The 19,714-nt window shown below is 46.3% G+C and overlaps 1 protein-coding gene and 1 pseudogene across 1 annotated transcript in view; both read left to right on the top strand.

The window, feature by feature from the left end:
- The window catches only part of SPOCK1 (SPARC (osteonectin), cwcv and kazal like domains proteoglycan 1), a 514,360-nt gene that overhangs the window by 386,895 nt on the left and 107,751 nt on the right, over positions 1–19,714 (top strand). The window lies entirely within an intron of this gene.
- On the top strand, positions 17,122–17,862 carry LOC124515932 (transcription factor BTF3-like; annotated as a pseudogene).

Here is a 19,714-nt window from a genome sequence, read left to right as displayed (position 1 = left end):
AACCACCGGTGGGGATAGGCCAATTGAAGGCCAACCCTGCAGCTGCTTTGAAAGTATGATGTAGACCCTGCCCCTTGACTTGGGTTTGAGGCAGTGAGGATCGCCCTAGTCATCTTACTACCCTTGATGTCCTGTTATCCTGGCCAGAAAAACTGAACCAGTCCAGAAACTCCGTAAATTTTTATTTCCTTCCTTACCGTGTATCGTGCGTTGTCCTACTTGCTGTGGCTATGACAAAGGGCAAAGCAGACAAAGCCTCACTTTTCATGGGACTTAAAGGTAGGCAAATTGAAAAGCAATCTCCTTTTATCAGAACAGATGTTCAGATGAAGGGCATTGAGTGCTGCAGGACACAAAGCAGGGCTACCACCACCAGTTGGGAGGTGTGAATGGTTTTGGTAGAGGAAGTGATGATTCCGTGGAGATCTTAAGGCTGGAAGGAATCAACCAGAGCCAAAGTGGCATGGAGCACAGCACATCCATCCGAGGGGAGAGGGGGTTGAAGAGTTAGATGAAGGACAACATGTCCCCTTGAAGGAGCTTGTGACCATTGGTATGGATGGTCACATGTAGTCTGGGGACAGGGAGTTAACTATCTGCAGAAATGAGGCTGGAAAAGTTATAAGGGGCCATTTCTGTAGGGACTTTGAAGGCCATGTGAGGGGGCTGGACTTTGCCCTAACAGCACTGGGGATCCTATTAAGGGTTTCTGGTTTTGAATTCACTTGCACTGGCTACTAAGTAGACACGGTTGGGGGCAGGACTGGAGGCAGGGTAGCCATGAGGAGACTGCTGGTATGAGTGAGGCCCGGAAGTGTATAATGGTTGCAGAGATGGGCAGAAAACTGTCAACAGAGGCGTTCAGGGAGTCAGAGCTGGTCTCGGTGACCATGTGAATTTCAGACACAAGGGAGTCGTTTCAGCTCTGAGCTCGGCAAAAGGCCTTCTTCACCAGCCTAGTCCTGATGAGACTTGGAAATCCTCCTGCCAACAGCTTCGTGGAGTCAGCCTGGGCCAGCTGGGAACCCGTCATCTGTGAACCCCTTTGCTTCCTCTCCTGGCATCCATGTGGAAAGATGAGAGCTTATTGGGGTCCTGCCTGCCAACTTTTAATTTTGCCTGTGTGCAGAGGGGCACAGCCACTGCTGACCACAGTCCGGCAGCCTGGGCTTCAAGTGGGCAAGCTCAGCTTTCCTCCCTCTGGAGGGGAGAGCTGTTTGGGAAAATGTAGTGGCTCTGAGGTCCCTGGCGGCTCAGAAGGGAGGAGGGCCCCACTGCTCCACGTCCTGTTTCTGGTAGACAGGCCTCTTTTAATAGGACTTCATGGAGTCCCCTCAGTCTGGACCCATCTGACCAAAGCTCAGATGTCAGTGCTAGGACTGCTCATGTCCCCACCAGAAGTCACTGGTCCTTGGCCTGACCTTGAAGAGAAGGCTCCCCGAATGGAACTGGGAGGCCCCGAGAGCCAACTCTGTTCTCCCCCATGAGCCTGGCTGTTGGTAATTGGAAAACAAGCAGTCAGACACCCTTCTGCTCCCGCCCCCCTCTCCAGAACGTTTACTTCCTTAATCACTGTTAAACAATTAGCAAATGGCTCATTTATGTCTAGACGCAGAAGAGAGATGCAGAGTCAAGAGCTGCTGTGGAGGAAAATGTTTCTCTTCTGTTGTGAATGTGCTCTCGCAAGGGACGGCAAGAGAGAGCTTGCTTTACAGGGTTGGCATTTCTTTCAACATATTGTCGCTGCGGATTATATTATTTTCAGAGTCATCTTAATAGTTTCCAACAATTGCTACCAAGTAAAGGTCACGTTTGAAGTTTTTGGCAAATAGAGTCTCGGTTGGCTGGTATTTCCTATGCACAGACTGTTCTGAAGAGTGAGAGCAATCCAGGGTGGAGGTTGTAAGACTTTGCAAGATAGCGTTAAACTTAGTGTCTCTTCCCAGTCTCCCCCAGGCTTTTGTGGCCCTGTGACCGTGACCGGCATGGGACATTTTTATGTATAGCTCCTCTTCTTTGCTTTTCAACAGAGTGGAGGGTGTCCATATTTTGGGGGATATTTTTGGATAACCCTGCTGCCATAGAACCCGCTGGGTGGGAGTTGTCTTCACTTGCAAGTGTCTCCTTGGTGAGGGCATTGCTTCTGGCTAACCAGAACATCACGTGATGGGAGCCAAAAGGTGGAAGGCTTGCGCTTGCATGTTTTGTGCATCAGGGGATTGGAACACAGGGGTAGTGGTGATGGCCCAAGGATAAGAAGACTAACAGCAATTAGGGGAGCCATTGGATGTGCCCATCTGGCAGCCTTGTGGAGGGTCAAGAAGTAGGAACAATCCCGACGCCATCCCTTTGTGCTCTAGGTAGCAGGGGGAGAAAGCAGCGGTGCACCCGTGGACCACGTGGACACCACTGATCTGGGGAGGGAGTCATGTGGTAGATTTCATTATTTTGATTTTCTGTTGCTTAGGAAAAGCCAGCAAAACAGGCTTTATGACTTTGCAGGTATACTCCGTGGATCTAACCAACTTTAAGCAGTTTTATATGTTAAAGCTTCAGAGATTTGGGGATTCACATCCCATCACAGGTGGCCCAACTTTGCTTTTCCACTCAGGTCTTGTTCATTTTCAACCTCCTCTCCTCCATCAGGAATAGCCAAATATCATTTAGACTGAGAGCTGGAATTCAGGGTGCAAAAATCGACTCTTGGGTTACATAGAAGTCTTGCCCTAGTTTTGTTATCCTCCCCTTTTCTCCTTCACGGGGTTTTGGAAGGAGCAAGTACAAATAATATGTAAAATACTGATTGGGTGTTAGTTAGGATGTACGTTCTGGCTGCTCTAACAAAAATCCGCGTGAAACAGAGGCTTAAACAGAGGTAGTTTTATTTCTCTCTCATGCAAACATCCCAAAGGCAAGCAGCCCAGGGAGGGTCACTGACCAGGGTCCTTTCAGCTCACCGTCCTGTCTTTCTCAGCCAATGTAGTTGTTGAGCTTCCGCGCCTGGGTCCAAGGTGGCTGCTGTGCCCAGCCAGAAGGAAGGAGAAAAGGAAGGAGGCACAATCCAGAAGTCACCAGTGTCACTTCTGCTCACATCGTCTTGGACACAGCTTAATCACAAGGCTCCATGAGGCTGCGAAGGAGTCTGGGAAATGTAGTTTTTATTGTGGAAGGCTATATGCCTAGCTAAAATTTGAGAGTCACATAATTAGAGGAATAGAGTGGATATTGGGGTTACCTGTCAGTCTGTATTGTAGTAATATTTCAAATCACAGTAATGACAAGAACAACATCGAAACAATAGCACTTAATTACTAATTTAGTAATACATAGCAATAGGTACTCTGACCTTGTGCTGAGTGCCATCGTATTGTATTTCCTCTAGCTTTCCATCTAATTCCTACAACAGACCTATGAGGTAATACTTTTATTAGTCCCAAATTAATGACGAGTACATCGAAGCCCTGCAACGTTTCCAAGGGCAACATAGCTCGTAAGCAGGAGGGCAGATACTAGAACACGGGTCCACCTCTCCCATCAGTCTTTACTTTCATAAGTGCAGAGCCGACTGAAAAGTAATGTAAAATACCAGCTGTGTCATCAGGATGCTTTTGATTTCGTGTGACAGAAACATAACTCAAACTTTGCTTACTCCCAAAATGAGGATTTATTGCCATATAAGGCTAGAAAGTATACTGGGGTAGGCAGAGCTCAGAGAAAGAAGAGGAAATGCTGTGCTGTCGACATTGCATTTCCTTCTGTCTCTCTTTGTCTATCTCTGCTTGGCTTCATTCTGCAAAGAGGCTTTCTCCCCTTGGCAGAAAGTAGGGATTTTGACAGCCCCAGATTCATTTCCTCCCAGCCTAGAAGCTCAAGAGAAATTTACCAGCGTCTATGCTTCAACCCCAGAGAAGGATCCCACCTGGCTCTTTCTGAATCCTGTGTCTGTCCCTTAATCAAATACCATGCGACACGACCCTCTTCCTCCCTACAATTCACTATAATCAAGGGTAGTATTTTTTACTGGAGGAGAGGGAGGGCAAGATTATTTACTGGACTGACAAGATTATTTACTAGTACACTGGGAGGGCAGTGTGCTACATAATCACCTCTTAAAATGTCAGATATAGTAATCTCATTAAAGGCTTCAGCTAAATGACACTAGCTTGAGCCTGTAAGGATATATTAAAGCATTCTGAGTTTCTATGAATGACAGGCATAGACGGGCACAGAAGCCAAGCCTATACCAGAATGTTAGTTATCTGGTTAAAGAGAGAGTTCATCGAAAATAGAGTAGATCCAGCATTATTTTAATTCAGAATTCTTTTCAACCATTTGGCCTAATGTTTTAATACTTCCTTCTGATCATGTGGCACATCTGTCCCCAGTTATATGAAGCATTTATTTCTTCTTGGAACATGCCAAGATAACACTGGCTTTTTGGCTCCTGAGGATAAACTTTCAGGCAAAATGGTTATTGTGACATTTTCGGGAAGCGCAGATGTTCAAACACCGGCCGTGGTGAAAATGCATCCACTGAATTTACACAGACTACTTCAACATGCAGATTAGTTATGAAGTTACAGCAGAAGGAAGCAATTCAGCTAATTATTTCACTACTTATTTCTATGTTCTATATGCAAACATGCATTTAACCAAGATTGGAAGAATAGGTATTCATTTCTTCTTCTCAAATGCCCTGAATAGGATGCCATGTAATTAGTTAGTGCTTTTGTTAAAAACACATTAGGAAGAATAACCTTCTTGTTGTCAGTTCTGTTGAATGCACAATTAAACCGTTTGATAAAGCAATTACCTGAACACAATTATGTTCATCCTCACCCCATCAGGAGATGAAATTAAGGATTAGGTAAAATTGCAAAGCACATGAGATCTCTGCCAACCCTTCTTTAGAAGACAGAAAGGTCCCTGGCCAGGATGAATTTGCACAGTTCTATAAATCTAATTAAATCATTGCACAACAACTTTAATTAAGTTCATGATCATATTGCTTTTCTTTTTCTTTAAGAAAAAAAAAGCAAACAAAATACTCTTTGTTGGCATGCTGCTCTAGTGAGTACAGTCAGACTTCTTCACAACCTTTTCCAAGAGAACATTTGAGCCCCAGATTTGGGAAGTGCTCGTAGAGTCTTGTTATCTAAGCCTTGGACTAGGACCTTTATGTCCTGAGGGAATGAGGTGGGTTAGGGTTGACCATGAATTGATGCCATAACTGCCTGTCAAGGGGAATGGCTTTAATGATGCCCTCGCTTTTACCAAAGCAAGTTGTTGGGACTTTCCCCTTTCTGAAACCAGTGGAACAGTTTTGCATGTTTACATATGATTGCATGGGACCGAAATGCCTCATCCTGTCATCAAGGGTGGTTTTCCTGAGATGCTGGGTTCCATCCGGGAACGTGCTCAGAACAGCAGACCTCAGCGTCAGGGAAGACCCTGTGTCTAAGAGAGCACCTTTCCAAAGTTCTCATCTAAAGATACTGAGGACCGCTTTGAAATCTGCACCTCCTTGAAGGCTGCCTGTGCAGTGCTGTCCAGATGAGAGAGACCAGGTGCTATGGGAACATGGGGACGCTGACCAGAGTGATCAGGTGGAGTACATTATAAGGTTTTCTTTGCTTTCTCCTCTCCTCGGAGGGAGGTCAAAAGATGTTATCCTGTATCAGCATGGATGGGATGCTCCTAAGGTGGTTCATCTCTCATGTTAGCTTCATATTTCCTCCTGGAAGATCTCTAGACCCTCTGGCCCCTCTTGAGAGCACGTCCACATAGAATACAATTCCCTGCTATCAAACAAAGCAAGACAGAGGTGGAGTAGAGAGGATGCATCCCCTTTTTTGTTTGTTACTTTTGGCCTTTTAATGTACATGACAGGATAGAATGGCTTGACTCTCTCTTATCCACATCCACCTCCACCAAAAAAGGAATAACTATATTCCTGACGTTTCACCTTTGAGGCTTAGACTAAGCATCTCAGTGAAGTGTCTGTGAGCCCTTCCTGCTAAGCGAGTTCATTTCTTTCCTCTGAGCTCCAACAGCACAAGGTAGTATACTTGTGCTGGCACATTTATTGCACCCCCTTGGAACTGTTCACAGGTGACTGTGTGTCTCGCCACATGATGAGCTAGAGAGTCTGAAAACTGTAACACAGAGCCCCTCAGTAGAATACCCTTTTAAATAGCTGAGTTTGCAAGATGTAAGGGAAATCCCTGGTTGGGAGGCGGGGAGAAGGAAAACCAGAGCGGATACCGACCACTGACCACTGCCTTGGGTGCCCTGGGGCAGGGGCGGTGGAAGGTAGCCCATCTGACCGAGAGGTTTTAGGGTAACAGCTAACCTGCAGACTAGAGACAATGCTTTATGTCTTTACATGTTGGGAAATTCGAGGTGACACCCCACACGTAAGTCCAAAACCTTCAGTGAGTTCACCCTGAATTAAAAGGTGGGCTTTATTGAAAAAAAAAATTCTGCCTGTTAGTCAGATATTTCTTCTAAGATAACACTTGTCAACTTCAGCCTGATTCTGCTTTGCAAAAGAAAAGATCACCGGTAAAACTTCTTAAGGAAGAACCCGCATTCATTCCTACAGAGCACGGGTGGTACACCAAACATATAATGACTAACATAAGACACAGGCACAAATCAGTTAGATCTGAGAGCAGCTGTTAAGCTGTCCTGTGGCGTATTGTGTGAATGGCAACCTGAGTATGTGGTTCCAACTGATACTCTTGGCATGGTATGGAAATTTTCAAGCTGATTAATTGACTTCAAGTAGTCCCGTTTGGGAATGCACCGACATTCCTATAGACGTGAATCCTCTCTGGAGGGCTGAGCCATCAGCTCAAACTTGACAGGATTCCCTCAAAACCCCGTCACACATGACTCATAGTTCTTAAAAATGTAGAGTGAAGTAAGCCGCCATGAGCAAGAGGGAGCACAGACCACAAACAGTAGAATTCAACCCCCAAGAACTTGAAAGTTGGATTTTCATGTAAAATCAGTACAGATGTTCAAAATGTTTAAATTTTAAAAAATGACAATGTAAAACTTAAGCAATGAGTTACATGTGATCAAAAAACACTGGCTCTGAAAGGGAGAAATATAATCATTAAAAGTACATTTTAATGACGAGAACACATGAAAACCATGAGAAAGAAACCACGGCCCCAGCTCCTTATTCTAAATTTCGTAATTAAAAACATCTAGCTAAACACATATTATTTCTGTACAAATCATATTTCAGGATAACTCTAAATCTCTGTTCAATAGAGGAAAATTCTTTGCAGAAGAAGTATAGCTAATAAATGCAGAAGCAATAACAGAACAAGGAAATCACCATTTTTCAGCCCCTAATGATACAGCTGATATGGGCAGTGATCAAGCATGGATGAAACCATTAGTCAAAAGGCTGATAATGAACTTTAGGCTATTTTTAAATAAAATGTTTATTTACTTATTGAGAGAGGGGTGGGAAGGGAGAGGGAGAGGCAGAGAGAGAAGAGAGAGAGAGAGAATCCCAAGCAGGCTTTGCGCTGTCACTTAACTCTGAGATCATGACGAGCTGAAATCAAGAATCAGATGCTTACCCGACGGAGTCATCCAGGCACCCTTGAACCTCAGGCTATTAACTCCTGAGCCGTCAGATGAATCAGAGAGTCACTGAAATGGGCAACTGGCATTGTTTGTCTTCTGGTGTCCTGTGGTGCCTCACGGGTATGTGAAGTATTTTTATTGAACTTAATTCTAGTCAAGCCTATGATGCCGTGTTCCACTTACAGAATGTGCAGGAGGGAAAGGAGGCCCCACAGATGCAAACAGACAAATTTGGAGTGTGAGGTTTTCGGGGACCCACTTTCCCCATGGAAAAAGGCAGAGTGGGACACATAACTGCCAAATGTTTTGTGAATACTCGTTGCACCCAAAGGGAAACAAGCCAGGAGAAATGTAAAAAAGAAAGATGCTTTGGGGACTCTCAGGAAAATTGATAAGGAAGTGGGAATTAGATAGGGTAGTAGCATTGCAGTTGAGTAAGGAAAACCCACATTTTTAAAGAGGTATCCTGTGAAGAGCATAGAGGGCTTGCTTTATGATAATTTGCCAAAAAAAGAAAAGTATGTTCTTTGAGGGAATAAAATATCTCCTGTTAACCTTATCGTCAGTGTTGAACACATAAAGTGAATGAGTATCAGTAAAAGGAAGGAAGTTATGTTTGCAGGACAAGTTTAGGGATAGCCAAGGATATAAATCTGTAAAACTTTAAAAATATATATGTCATAGACTTAAATACAAAATTTAAAACTATAAAACTTCTAGGAAAAGTTAGAAGAATCTTTGTGCCTTGGATTAGGCAAATATTTCTTAGATATAGCACCAGAAGCATGTGGCCATAAAACATAAAATGGATAAATAGTTTTCACTTCCGCCTTCAGAAGACACTGTTAAGTGAATGAAAAATGCAGCCACAGCCTAGTATAAAACATTTGAAAATCATGTAACTCATATAGGACTTGCATCCAGCATATATAAAGAGTTCTCTAAATTAAAAAAAAAACAAACAAAACGTAGACAACCTAATAAAAACGGGCAAAAGATGTGAGCAGGCATTTCATCAAAGAAGATATGTGGATGGTAAATAAGCAAATAAAAGATGCTCCATATTATTGTCCTTGAGGAAATGCAAATTACAACCACAGTGAGCTACCATAACACCAGAATGTCTCATATTAAAAAGATTGATCAGGTATGTCTGGGTTGCTCAGTCGGTTAAGTGTCCGACTCTTGGTTTTGGCTCAGGTCATGATCTCATGGTTCTTGAGATGGAGCCCTGAATCAGGCTCTGAGCTGGCAGCATGGAATCTGCCGGGGAGTCTCTCTCTCCCTCTCTCTCTGGCCCTCCCTGCCTCAAAATAAATATATAAGCTTTTTTTTTTTTTTTTTTTTTTTTTTAACAAAGACCTATCGGTACAAGTGCTGGCAAAGGTGTGTAGGAACCAGTACTCTTCTGTGTTGCTGGTGGGAATGTAAAATGGTGTAGCCATTCTGGAAAATAGTTTGGAAGTCTTTTAAAGTACTATATGATCTAGCCGTTCTGATTATAGGTCTCCACCCGAGAAAAATGGAAGCACATGTGTGCGGAAATAGCTGTTCACACGTGCTTATGGCAACTTTATTTGTAATAGCCAGGAATCACAAATAACCCAAATATCCATCAAGCAAATAGATGAACAAATGGGATACATCTCTACAATGGAATGCCATCCAGAAATAAAAAGGAATGTGCTGCTGGCCCATGTAACAACAAGAATGAATATTACAATAATTAGGCTGCGTGACAGCCAGACAAAAAAAAAAAGGATGTACTATTTGATGACATTAATATAAAACTTCAGAAAACACAGCTCATCTCTAGTGACAGAGAGCAGATCCATGGTTTCATGTGGTGGGGGAGGGGGGAGGAATAGGAGGGCAGGGTTCCACGGGGGCAGGAAGAATCTTTTAGGGATGATGGATGTGTTAATTATCCTGATTACAGTGATGGTTTCGTGAGTGTGTATGTATGTGTATTTATCACAGCTCATCAAATTTGGACACCTTAAATATGTATAGTGTATTGTATGTCAACTGTACCTCCAATGAAGCTGTTTAGAAAGTTTTAAAAGGTGGTCAGAGCTGTAGAGTATGTCTTGAACTTAGCACGTTCTTCTACTTCTGCACCGTGAATTTCCACGTTCCTCTTTTTTGGTGCTGCTATCCTCCACCACTTTGTAGCCTCATCAAGGCTGAGTAACGTCCAAAAATAGAGTTGACACTTCTCAAAGGTGGTACCAGTAAAACATTGAAAGATAAAAAGATGCGAGTTACCGTGAACACTCAGTCACTCTGGATTCTTCTTTCCTGGAGAATTCTCTGTACTCGACATGTGTCCGAGATTGTAACATCCCTTTGGATTCAGAGCCCAGTTGTCATTTGTTGGCATTGTCCTTCTGCCCTTCTTGGAGAAGCACAGGTCTTGGGAGATTGAGCAGTAGCCAGAAGGGCAACCGTGGGGGTGGCTGAGATGGCAGAGGGCAGGTCTCCTAGGGTGGTCTGCGGGGCCTGCCGCCCTGGTGGCCTTTCAGGGAAAGTCTGCTTGGGCCAGAGGAATGGTTAAGGTTCGCCGCACGGCAAGAAGAAACTATGCAAAGTATATAAATGCCTAAGTGACAAGAACCAGTGGTGAGTGCAGGTGAGGGGAACGACTGACATGTTTGACATGGTCGCTGTGACTGATATGACAAAGCCGTTAGTCCTGTAGGTGACAGGGGAACAAGGGAGATGGTGCCTCTGAGGGCCGCATGCTTAGGAGGGGCTACTGTATGTTCTAACTCTGCAAACGTTGAGCTCCACTCACTGATGATGCCTGTCTCAGACCTCCAAGTGCGCAGAGTTGGAGAGGTGACGCAGTTTGCTGGGGCCTGCTTGGAGCCTTCTTCCAGGCAGGGTAGGTAGCTTTTCTAGTCATCACACACACTAATGTGTACCAGACCAGGCCAGACACTACTCCTGCTCCCAGGTTGTTTCTTGGTCCCTGGGAAGACAGACATGGGGACAGAGGGTTTCACAGGTCAGCAAGCTGAGAGGTGTAGTGGCATGGGCAGGGCGAGGCCCTGCATGGGAGGATGCAGGAAGTGTTGATACATCCATATCTTGGTTGAGAGCTTGTTCAGTGGAGCGGGATGGTATAGGCTCACATCCTGGTTTAGCTTGTTAGCCGTGTGACCTTGAACAAGCTCTGAAGCCTCTTGGTGCCCCAGTTTCCCCGCCCCCGCCAAGGCTCATGTATTTCTGAGACAGGGTCCTATTGGAGGACCGAGTGATAGCAGCTTTGGCCATGGCCTGACCGTTCCTGGGCTGCAGGGAGTGGACAGAAATAGGACCCTAGCTAAGTCTGCCAGATATGCAGGGGAGCAGTTAACTGGGCCTAGGTCTGCTCCTTCCTGGAAAGCCCTCCCCTCACTGTAAGGAATTGAGCAAAAGCAGCCTCTCTATCACACAGCCAGAGACAAGAGCCTACTCTAGAACCCCTCTCCAAGGGCCATCTTTGTGTTCCCTGACCTGGGCTTGCAGTCCAGGCCTGCCATTTGCACTGCCAGTCCACACCAGAACCAGTGCCCATACCACATCGGGTGTCAACCCTGTGCCACTCGCCATGCTCTGCACATGACATGACAAGATCGTGCTTAATTCTCACACCGATCTTCTCAGGTGGGAACTAGTATTAAACCCCTTATTGAAATAATGAAGACATAGAGCCTCAGCTGTTAACACTGCTGTGGTCTCTCAGCTCCTAAGAGGAGAAGCCGGCCTTCACCATCATGTCACCCTGATGAGTGGCAAAGTCCAGACAGTCCTAATCCCAACACCACTAAAGTCAATCAGGTAGAGGGGTGGAATGCACTTATTAGAGATGGCAAGGAAATTGGGTCTTAATTATAAATATTTTTAAAGAAGTTTCTTTTTCTTGACTTTGAAGAAATACTACGGTTGTAGTCTAAGGATCTATTAATCTTGAATTGGCAAATAAAAGCATAAATAATGGCCTGGGCCAGTTCATGGATTTCTTAAACAGAACTGTGCTGCATTGATGATTTGTTTTCAAGTGTCACCAGCAGCCTCTTTTCCTGAGTAGTTGAAATGTTCCCTTACAGGGTCATCTGCATTACTTCCTCCCCTTCAGAAGACCCTCTCTTCCCTAAACTGTAATTGGATGGCCTAGGCTCAGCTCAGAGCCCTGATCTGGGTATCTCAGTGTTGGTGGCTTGGTGCTGGTGGCTTGTAGTGGAGAGCGTGGTCTCCCTAGATGACAGCTGACCCCATTGGCCCTGCCTTTGCGTGGTGCTGTCTCCCAAGTAACTGCCCCCCAGCGCCCCCAGCACCCCCAGCTCAGAAGTGGTCGTCATGGAAACATATTTTTGTTTTGTCTTGGTTAGTGGCTACTATTTGATTACAGACAAGTGGAAAGAGTGGAGTGCTTCCCCTCAGAAGCATAGCTTGTGACTGAGCAAGTTCAAGGGCTGCTACAGACATTGGGAGGCTGAGGACGGGACGGGTTGCGGGGCCCCCTTGGGGCAGCCCTGTCCACACCACCCCATTATTGTATCACATAAACACAGTGCTTTTGTCACAGGCTCTCGGTGCTGACAGCTTCCCCAGTGGTCTCCTGGGTGACCCCGCCTTCCCAGTGAGGGTGCTCCCCTCGCTCCTGCCCACCCCTCACCCTCCCGTGTTCTTCGGTACCGCCTGGAGCTGGAGCTGTGCGGAGAGAGGAAGGGTTCCCGAGGTTACTTGGTTTTCACAGCTCACAGGTTTTCTTGATTGCATGTTTTGTAGATCCACATTTTTATCCCTGTAGCTGTCATTTTTCTTGACCTGCTATTTCAGTCACTCAAAACAGTATTACTATATCGCGTTGGAATTTCTCAGGCTTTTTTCCCTTCATGAAGTTTTCATCAACCTAGGGAGAATAATAGCTAATGATGAGAATGGAGAGCCGCAGCCGACTTGACCCGGCTTCCCACCGGTGGGCGGGCCCGGCTGTCAGGAGCAGGGCCGAGCAGCCGGGGTGCACCGCTGGCCCCACTCCCGCTGTGCCCTGGGTGTTGGCCGCTCCGCATCCAGTCCGGTCCTCACGACCCTGGGGTAAATCGGTTTTGTTCTCATTTTCGCAGAGGAAGAGCAGACAGACCATCCCCAAAAGGTGGTTCCTTGCCTGAGATCCTACAGTTATAAGTGACAGAGGTGGGTCTGAACCTAGATGTAGCAGAACCCAAACAGTGTCGGTCTTTCTCGATACTCGAAGCACGTGAACTGTTCACCTTGGCTGGTTTCATGGCAGCATGGCGCATTGACAGAATGGCGTTTGGATGGCCTGCAAGATCTGCTCACTCAGATGTGTGATCGGCATCTCCCATTCGCTGTGGCCCAAACAGATGATTCTCCTCATCGCCCACGGTCTCTCTCGTGGCTGCTATGACTCTGCTCTCAACCCGGTGACTCAGGCCCCAACCCTAACAGTCCCCTTGGTCTCCCCATTTGCTCTCATCCTCTTCAGCTGATCCGTTAGCCAGCCTTGTTCTCTCTTACCTCCACACGGTAGCATGATTTGACTCTGGGTCATCACTGCTGTCCCGTGACACTAGTGCCACCGTCTTTTTGCACGTGGGCCCCCACTTGGCCTCCTCACTGGCCTCTCTGTTTCCATCAGTGTTCTCTGAGGTTGGTTCCTCACAGAGCAGCTGAGCAAGCGATCCAAATACCTGTGCACTTGCCGTCACCTGTACAACGACGTCACAAATCCCCAGGCCCGCCGTGACCTGGCCTCATTCTAACCATATTTTACCGTGCCTCTCTGTCCGTTGCTCTGTCTGGTCACCTTGGTGTGCATTTCTCCCTGTAGCGTGCCGAACTGGTCCTGCATCAGGGATTTTGTGCATGCCATTCCCTCTGCCTGAATGCCTTTCCACCAAAACTTCACATGACTTCCTCATTCTCATCATTCAGGTCTTAGCTGAAAGGTCCCCTCCTCTGAGAACCCCTCCTTGACCACCCACCACACAACAGAGCCAGCTTTCCCCTCAGTTGCTTTCTAATCTGTTTCTCTGCTTTCTTCATACTGATTACCTGTGTCTGCAATGATCTCATTTCACTTGTTCCTCCAGACTGTATAGCAGACTGCTCAGTTTCTAGAGTAGTGTCTACACAAAGGAAGTGCTCACTCAATATTTGTGAATGAAAGATTTGATGATTGAATGATGTATAGAGTTCTCAAAATGTGCCAGAGTAGCTTTGGAGTGTAGCCCTGGGCTTCTTCCAGTCCAGAATCTCTTGGGGCTGGGGGATGATTCTGCCCTTCTGCCCACTGATGAGGATGACAGTTTGTTCAGATTGCCTTCTGGGAACCCCGGGGAGATAGGGAAGTACAGGATCTTGATGCTAAATACAAAGATGCCACTGACTGCCCAGACACTGATGTGTGCCGATACGCAGGTCTGAAAGAAACAGGAAAGCTGGGTGAAAGTGACAAACAGTGTGTCCATCTGTCTGTATGTTCATCTGTCTCTCCTTCCATTCACCAGGGATGAACTGGGTGCTTGTTCCTCTCTGGCCATTGCAGATGTAAAAATGTATTAGGTGAAGTTCCTGGCCTCCTAGATTTTCCATTTCAGAAGGGGAAATGGAAAGTCTTGTGTTGGTAAGTGGCTTCCTAATAAAGGTGGGCATGTGCAGAGCACCACATGGGCACGCAGGAGGGCCTCCTCCCTCTCCTGGCAAGCTACGGAGAGCCTCCTGAGGAGGTGATGGCTGAGCTGTATACGAGAAGTGTGAAGGATGCTGACAGAGGTGGGAGTGAGCCCTGATGCTCCCCCTCCCTTCACACAAGCCTAGGAACTCCTGCTTATCCTCCAGATCATAAGCGCCTTCCCTCATGCCCTCGGGCTGGTCGTGCCCCTTGCCGCATATCTCACCCGTGCTGCATACCTTTTATTCTTGGCATTCACCATAGTTAAAGTCTAATTTTCTATTTGTAGGGTTACTAAATTAGTATCTCTTTCCTCCAGTAAACTATGAGTAACTTAGAATAGGAACCACATTTATCTCTGGCTCACTGCTTCATCCCCAGCAGCTTACCCAATGCCTGGCACAGAGAAGTGACTCAGTCAGTAGACACTCGCATATCGAACATCGGTGGATGGGGAAGGGAGAGAGATGAGGCCAAAGAGATGAGCAGGGGTGCACCATGGAGGTCTCTATGTGGCCTCCTGATGGACTTGACAGGAAAATAATGGAAATGAGAGTTTATTGTGTCCTTAAGGACTGACATGATGGAGTAGTTTGGGGAACCCTTTTTTGTCTTACTGGAATGAGTAGCTTGGTGAGCAAATGTAATCTAATGTAAAAATCTCTACAGACAAATGAACTCCCATTTCTGGAACTCTCAGTCCTGGAGAAAAGACCTCAATTCACCATTTACTGTATGTGTACCTTCACACCAGCTTTGTGTCCAGCCCCGGGAATGACAGAGATGAACCATTCAAAGCCCTTGCCTCGGGGTACTCTGCGTTTGGAGGCAGGGGCTGATCTGTGATCCTCCAACAGTGAGCACACTTGGACCGCTGATAAGGAGGACGGCTTAGAGAGCCTGGGAGCCAGAGGGACCCAGAAATTCATGTAAATGTGGCTGTCCGAGAAACTGTTATTTTTATTTGCCCTTGATTGTAAACCAAGACTTAAATGTAGAGGCTGCCGATGGGCACATCTCCACTGAGAGATGTGCCCAGGCTCTTTCCAAGTACGGCCCAGGGCATTTAGCTGCCTTGTATTCATGCTTTTTAAGATGGAATTGTGTCTCACCTTCATCTACAGTGAGGGTTTTATTATTTCAGTTTAGCATAACCCTTGGGACTGTCGTCTTGTGCTGGTTTTGTGCTGTTCTGCTAGTCCCCGTTACTTTCTATCCCTGGCTACAGTGCCTGCAGCTTGTAGGCACTCAGTAAATGTTGGTGAAAGGAAGGGTTGGAGTAGAGAAGAGACGGTCCCTGGAAAGATAAAGGAAGTGACTTTCAGGCTGCCACGTTTGAAGGCAGAGCCCTCAAACTCATAAACTGTCAGGTTCGTTAGATACACCTTTGCACCCATCTGGCCCACTTCACCATGCCTGTCTTTGTGTCTCTGCTAGTCTTTGCCTCTTGCCCATTGAACACAGAGAGGTGGGAAGGAAAACTGTGGCCCAAGTTTCCTTATTCTTGTGTTGCTTTTTCTTTGTGGCTTGGCTCAGATCCATGGCTGTATAAGCATGTAAGGAGATGAGGGAGGAGGTAGCCTGGAATCTGAAACTGAGCCAGAGAGTACTGTGAGAAAGAGAAAGTGCTTCATGATGACAGGTGCCTGAGAGTCTCAGGAGAATCAAGTTGCTTCTTGTCAAAGCCCCTTGCTTGAAAGCCCAGGGGAACAAAGGGATTTTCCTTTTACAAAATCTGCCTATTCTATTTGTGCCATGACCCTTTTTCTCTTCCAACTTGGGGACTCTGGAGCTTTTGAGAGGTGTTTCATGCTTTCAAGATGAAACTCTGCATAGCGTCTGAACTTGACTGAGTCTGCTCTTTCATTGACTTTAGGCAGCAAAAATGCTTGCTGTGTTGTGGTCCCCCTACTTGGCTGTGCCTTGGGGAGTGTGGAGGCAGGATTGGGCATGGTGCCTGCCCTCTAGGAGTCGGCACTTTTAGCCGCCACTGCAGTGGAAGTTCACATGTCCCCCAGCAGTCTGTATCTGCCTGCCAGATGCCTGCCATGCACACAGGGAGGAAGGCCTGGATACGACCAGAGACAGAGACTAGGGGTTCAGGTTCCCTCCTGCAGACCAGGACAACAGAGGTGCTCCAGGGTGGAGGACAGAGCTGGGATTCTTCTCCTTCTCCCAGGGTGTTATGATTCACGGATGTGTTTGTTGGCTAATTGCTTCTCTGTGAGAAGTTTGGAAATTACACAGCAATTTTGTTGACAAAAGGATGAACTTCAAATTGCTGTTTCGCAAAAAACTGTTTTGTTCTTGAGGCAAGCTCAACCCTTGTTCATTGAAATAGAATCTTAAAACTAGCATCTTGTCTCACGTGGGATTTGCACATTTTGTTAGAGAAAATATTGCTTCCATTTCTGTTGTTCTAAATGATGGACCGTTTCCAAGTTGGTTCCATTTCTCCATGGACTCCCAAGCAAGTAAATGAGCAAAAAATACCTAGCACCAAGTGTTAGATCCAGTGCTTATATTCCAGCCGATTATTTGGGGAGTAGAATGTCCAGCCTGCTAGTGGCCTTGGTCACATTGCTAGGTACTTCAGAAGATGCCCTTCTCTTCCTTGTTAAAGCTCAAACCATAGAGCTATCTTTTATGGTTACAAGCTCTCTAGTGAGGACTTCCAAAGTATCTTCAAAAATGAGTTTTTAAAAGCTTACTCTCTCGCTGCCATCTTGCGTCCCCACGTGTATGCACCTAATCTCCGCTGGTCCACCCGAGACCCCCCTGAGCGCCAACCCTAGCCCCCCGCGCGGTCCCATTTCCGCTCCAACAAGATGAAGGAAACTATCATGAACCGGGAGAAACTCGCCAAAGCTGCAAGCACAAGTACACGTTGGTGGGAAAGGAACTGCTCGCCGAAAGAGAAAGGTGGTTCATAGAACAGCTATGGCAGATGAGAAAAAACCTCAGTTGTCCTTAAAGAAGTTAGGGGTAAACAGTCTCTCTGGTATGGAAGAAGTGAATATGTTCACAAACCAAGGAACAGTGATCCACTTTAACAACCCTAAAGTTCAGGCATCCCTGGCAGCGAACCCTTTCACCATTACAGGCCATGCTGAGACAGAGCAGCTGACAGAAATGCTCCCCGGTATCTTTTTTTGTTTTGTTTTGTTTTTTAAAAATTTTTTTTAACATTTATTTATTTTTGAGACAGAGAGAGACAGAGCATGAACGGGGGAGGGGCAGAGAGAGAGGGAGACACAGAATCGGAAGCAGGCTCCAGGCTCTGAGCCATCAGCCCAGAGCCTGACGCGGGGCTCGAACCCACGGACCGCGAGATCGTGACCTGAGCCGAAGTCGGATGCTCAACCGACTGAGCCACCCAGGCGCCCCCCCCCCCCCCCCGGTATCTTAAACCAACTTGGTGCTGACTAGGTTAAGAAGGCTGGCTGAGGCTCTGCCCAAACAATCTGTAGATGGAAAGGCACCACTTGCTACCGGAGAGGATGATGATGATAAAGTTCCAGATCTTGTGGAGGATTTTGATGAAGCTTCCAAGAATGAAGCCAACTGAATTGAGTCAACTTGTGAAGATGATAAAGCTTGAAGAAGTGACTGGGAGCTGCTACTTTATATTATGACTGCTTTCTAAAAATTTTGTTCATGGATCTGATAAAGTCTAGATCTCTAATATTTTTAAGCCCAAGCCCCTTGGACACTGCAGCTCTTTTCAGTGTTTGCTTACACACAATTCATTCTTTGCAGCTAATTAAGATGAAGAAGCCTGGGAATAAAGTTTGAAACAAGATTAGTAAAGTTCTTTGCCTAGTTAAAAAAAAAAAAAAAAGCTTACTCTCAGTATTTATACTTATTTTTTCCCTAAAAAATAGTGTAGATTTGGATATTTCTGTCTCAGTATGAGATGATGCATCTGATGGGACTTCGGAGTTGAGTGGGCATCCAGGTTCAGTGGAGAATATCTCTTTATGAAAACCTCATCTGCTTTGCATGGCTTCCAGAAGTCATTCCCTCAGTTTCCTATTGAATGAGATCGTAAGCAGGTGTGCTGGTGAGGTCACTCAGGAGACACTGAGAGACAGTAGCATAGCTCTCCAGGTCCTGGGTATGAAGGAGACCTTGATAGTATCCCACCGCTCTCAGGTCACTGGCACCAAGGCCCTCACATTGTAGAAGGTGTGAGAGAAGGAGGAGGGTGGCCACATCCTGGGAATTAGCATGTTGGCCTCTAGGGTTGGTGTGTTCAATATGAGATATGGGCTGTTGCTACAGTTTTGACTTTGGGAGCCTGAAGGCATTTCTGCTTGCCTTCCCCAGCAGGGCTAATGGAAAATTAGAAGCTATTAAGGGAGAGTGGCTGTAAAGATTTTTGGTTTTGTGTTCTTCCATTTTGGTTCAGAGGAGGTGTCAAAGACTTGGATGCTCACGAGCAGGGACCAGGAGAGAGATGGGAAGCCTACAAGGGTGGCGATATGCAGGCTCTGTCAGGAGCAGACCCTCTCATCCTCTGTCTGTTCCTTCGTTTCTGTAGCTCCTCATCTAGGTCTCACGTGGCTCTCCAATGCCTCCTACTGGCTAGGGACGCGTTGTTCTTCCTGGCCTCCTCTCCGGGCACTCAGACTGTGCTTCTCCTCTGCTTGAGTAAATGCAGTAGCTTCTTCTTGCTCCTCATGACAAAAATAGGCTCTAGTTGGAATTTGAAGCCTCTTTCCTAATCTCTGCCCTTGCTCCTGGTCTCCCCCATGCCTTGTTCTTTCCTTGTCTTCAGAACCTTGCACCAAGTTGTAAGGCCACCGAGAAGACTTCTCCCCCCTTGGGTTTGCTGTCTTTCAGTTCCCACAGCACTGAGGGTCACTTGCCCTGGTCTACCATGTCACTGTGGCCAATCTGGTAGAATGTGCTAGCTGATCCATTTGTTAATCTACTTGAAAACTCTTTGAAATCGAGAACCATGACCTTGCTACTACTTTGTGAATCTCTCAACATACAGTTTCTGCCAGAACAAAGGTGATTGGCATGAAAAGCTAAGGACATCGGAGGGGCGGGGGTGATGGTAGGTAAGATGAGTGGCAGCAGGATTAGCAGACTTGCTCTACAAGGTTGATAGATTTGACATCCTGATATCATCACTCTTTTTACCTTTCTTTATAAATGCCTTGGAGCAAGCCAGCCAGGTGATTTGTATCCCCAAGTAGAAACACGCCCATTTGGGAGACAGAGACTGCTCACCTTTCAAATCTGTGAGAGATTGCTGAGCCCACAAGAAACGGACAGCCATCTCACATGGATTAAAACCAGTGGTGGTAGGAAGTTAAATTTGCCTCATGAGTTTGTAGGAGGTGAGCATGTGACTTCACTTCCATGATGTTGCTCCGAGACTACAGTCACATCTGTGGGCGGCTTTGTGGG

The sequence above is a fragment of the Lynx rufus genome, unplaced genomic scaffold, assembly GCF_022079265.1.
Source record: "Lynx rufus isolate CCGP_SWC_20201006 ecotype Redwood Valley unplaced genomic scaffold, mLynRuf1.p SCAF_1, whole genome shotgun sequence".
Classification (NCBI taxonomy): Eukaryota; Metazoa; Chordata; class Mammalia; order Carnivora; family Felidae; genus Lynx; species Lynx rufus.
Note: the sequence above shows the minus strand (reverse complement) of the source record. Positions and strands in the feature narration are given on the sequence as shown.